The 3,769-nt window shown below is 40.4% G+C and overlaps 1 pseudogene; it reads right to left on the reverse strand.

Moving 5' to 3' along the window:
* Positions 1 to 2,253: 2,253 nt before the first annotated feature.
* The window catches only part of LOC104125441, a 5,831-nt pseudogene continuing 4,315 nt past the window's right edge, over positions 2,254 to 3,769 (reverse strand).

Below are 3,769 nucleotides of genomic sequence, written 5' to 3' on the forward strand. Positions count from 1 at the left end.
CAGCTTATATACTGAGCAGGTCGTCATATGGCCTGGAATAGCCCTTTGGCCAGTTTGGGTCAGCTGTCCCTGCTGTGCCCCCTCCCAGCTTCTTGTGCATCTGGCAGAGCTGAGAGCTGAGAAGTCCTTGGCCAGTCTAAGCACTACCCAGCAACAACTAAAACATCAGTGTGTTATTGACTTTCTTCTAGTACTGAATCCAGAAACACAGCACCATACCAGCTACTAGGAAGAAAATTAACTCTGTCACAGACAGAACCCGGACATAGTTACAGATTAAGGAAAGGCAGGAAGCAAAGGGCCATCTTTTGCAATGCAATTTGAAAAGAGAGGTAGTTGCTTCCTGAAGACATTTTGGGAGGCTGTCCCTCAAGCAATGATTTTCAAGTTGTTAGGCATTGTGAGTCAACCCATGGCTCCAGTGACTGACAGGTATCCTGTTAGCTAGTTCTGTGGCTTCCTCCACTGGCAGGGAGCACTTCTGTAACTAACCAGCCCAGATTCTTGAAATATCTGCAAAAGTAGAAGGAAAACTCCAAGCAAATGCCGAGCATGTTCTATTGTTTTATGTAGAAGTGAAATGAAGTACTGCATCTGACTTTATGTTTGCAGCTTCACATTGGGAGAAAAGTTTGCATGTGCAAACTTTTGTGTGTTTTTTCCAGTTTTAGGATATCGATCTAATAAAAGTATTTTCTTCTCTCTGCTATTTTAGCTTTTTTTTTTAAACTGTAGCTTTGTTTTCAGTAATTTATTGCTTAGTCTTTTATTTTGAAAGAATAAACTTATTTTTGTCAAGGTTGTACAGGTGACAATGAAAGGCACGCTGGGCGCCTGTACCTCAGAGAACAGGGAGGTACCTGGGACAGTCTTGTCATTCCTTCCAGCCAACTTGCTGCTCCTGAAAAGCTGCAATGTCCTCTTTCCCCAAGCTGCAAGAGTTGGTAGCATCATCATATGTTAAACTGGTGGAAGGAAGTGTCTTTTGGCAAGCACCAGTGACAACCTTCTGCAAGAAAAAGGAAGTGGAAATGGCTCTGGAAAAACTCATGAGACTACAGGCCAAATCTGAGCTGCACTACATGGCAACTTTCCTATAAATTTTACTGATAGATTAAATATTCATGAAGTTGTACTACGTAATAAAATGCATAGCACTGCCACTTTGAGTTGTGTAGTGGTTTATTTGCCTTTTGGACTTGTATTAAGACAACAGAGAGTACATAAGGACAACAGAAAGGACAGCAAACTGTTTCCTACAAAGCTTCAGTGAGGTGGGTGAACATTCTTCTATTTAAAGAGATCTTTTTCCTTTGGAATTTGAATGATGAATTGTAATATAAGTGCTATTTCTAGTGGAGGAAAGCCATTGGATTTTGATTTTTTCTGTAATAATTGCAGTAACAAAAACAATTTGTCAAAGTATTTTTTTTCTTTACAGTAGTGAAGCTCCCTATTGTATCTTGTTTCAAATATAATTATTCTTGCAAATGTCCAGAAGCAGTGATCCAAAGGAAAATGTATATTTTGGATTTTAATACTGTGTGTATTTTTATAGACCTTTGTGCTCCTACTAATTTACAGAATGGTGCCGGAGGTGTAAGAGGGCTCCAAGTGTTCTTCCAAGTATTTGCACGAAATTGAAAATCTGGAGGTAGACTGCACGTAAACTTGGTGTTATAAACATAGTAGCATGTTCATCTTGAAGACTAATTTTCCTTAGTGCTAGTAATTTAAATTGTCTTCTAAAATCCAGACTGCTTTGAATAAGTGATTGTGAGTATGTATCTGAAAACTGACTTTTGCCTCAGCATTTTGTGTCTCAGGAGCAAGTTTAAATGGGGGCTTCCATATGGAAAATCAATAATATTTCTAGCTAGGTAGCTTACTTTGTTGTTTTTGATAGCTAATAGAATAGGAACAAAGTGAGTTATGTAATCTAAAATGTCATTTTCTTTAGGACTAGGAAGCCTAGCAAGTGCATTGGCAATGGGAAGTTGTTTATCCCAGAGCCACTTAAAGCCTGCATGCATCTATCTATGGCTGGAAGTGAAAAGTAATGTGTTCCTCCACTTTGCAAGGAAATTAAAATGTAACAGCTGTTTTTTTAATGACATGTGAGACCCAGACAGAGCTTTCTGTGCCCACTTGGAATAGGTTTCTCTAAACGGGGAAAACATAACAATAAAAACCTTTAGAGCTGATGGGGGGAAAGAGATGAATAAAAAGAGAGCTGTGAAACTCTTTTGCACATCAGCCAGGGAGCACTTCGATGGGTATGGGGAGACCATTAAGAGCTGCTAGTATGTCTTCAGCTGCTTCCTCTGTTACCATTTAGGTGGCCTTGTCTGTTTTAATGCCCAGGTGAGGCGTTACAATGTCGTTCTTTAAGAACATGTGATCTCTGGAAGAAAGGAATAAAAGAGACAGTTAACTTGTTCATCCAAATAAAGAGGAGTCCTACTTTGGCTTTTGCACTGTATTTAATATAATTTTACAAGTCCCACTTACACCCACAGAACATGATCACCTGTGTTCAAGTAATTTTGGACATTAAGAGGACATGTTAATGGCTTATATTGTGCTCTTCTGTCCAGAAACAGACTTTTGCCATCAGGCAGCAATTTTAACTATGTCAGAAGAGAAGATTAAGCCCTCCTGACATGTTAACCCTACAAAATAGTCTGAGCGGTGGTTGTGTGACTCCAGTAATGCACGGTGATGTCCTGGCACACAGACATAGCAAGACCAAACTGCCCCCAACCCGAAATGCAGCCAGCACAGTGAACTCCATGAGGCACCATTCTGGTAGAGGTGTCTTTTTACAGAAGCTAAGCTGCCTCTGGGCCTGAGAGATCTGCAGTGCCTCGGCCACAAGGGGAAACAAGGCTGCAGGGAGGGAAACCTCGGGGCAATGCAGTAGGTCTAAGGGATGAGCAAGCAGCTTCCACCCATTCAGGGCAAGTTGCGCCTGCAGATAAAGGAATTTGTAAGTGAAGCACCGCTGCAGCTTCATAAGGAGATTCTACAGAGCGGGTTTAAGGCTCCCCGCGACACAAAAGCCCCCTCCTGCTGTTTCCTGGCGCCCAGGCTTCCCTCTGGCCTGTTATCAGACCCAACATCTGGGCTGCGTCCCATTCGTATTCATGATACTTCTACACAAACCTCCTCCCTTGCTATGTCTCCTGTTCTTTGTAAATTTAGCTGCCTGAACTCTGAGAACTAAAGAAGCAATGATAAGAGATCGTGTGTATAGTTTTCTGCTCCCGATTGCAAGAGAATGGCTTTGAATTATCTCCTCCCTAATCTAGAAATAAAGAAAGGAGTCACACTAACAAAATAACTTCAGTGTAACTTTGGACCATGTGTCTCCTAACGCATGCATTTCATTATTTTCTGTCAGTGTCCAGGTCAACAACCAGAGATTAAGTGGGTAAAGTACAAACTGGCACTACAGCTAGTTTTGTAGCATGCAGAGAGTATCTTGCTTCAGCACATAAGCTTGAAGTGTAAATGTATGTTAAAATAAGCAGGTTTTTAATTTCTGTTGCACTGTGCATTGATTATTCATCACAGCACTCTTACATACATATTACTTTAAAGACTGAAAAATATTAAACAGAGAAAGTAATGATCCACAGGAGAAAAAAAAAAATTTTTCTCTTTTTTGTGGCTTATGAAGAAATTCTGAAAGATCTTAAGGATCTTCAGTACTTTTTTAATGTGAGTTTGCTCAGCTGTTTTTATCATTTCTGAAGTAACAGGAATG

This window comes from Egretta garzetta, unplaced genomic scaffold (genome assembly GCF_000687185.1).
Source record: "Egretta garzetta isolate BGI_Z169 unplaced genomic scaffold, ASM68718v1 scaffold14, whole genome shotgun sequence".
Taxonomy (NCBI): Eukaryota; Metazoa; Chordata; class Aves; order Pelecaniformes; family Ardeidae; genus Egretta; species Egretta garzetta.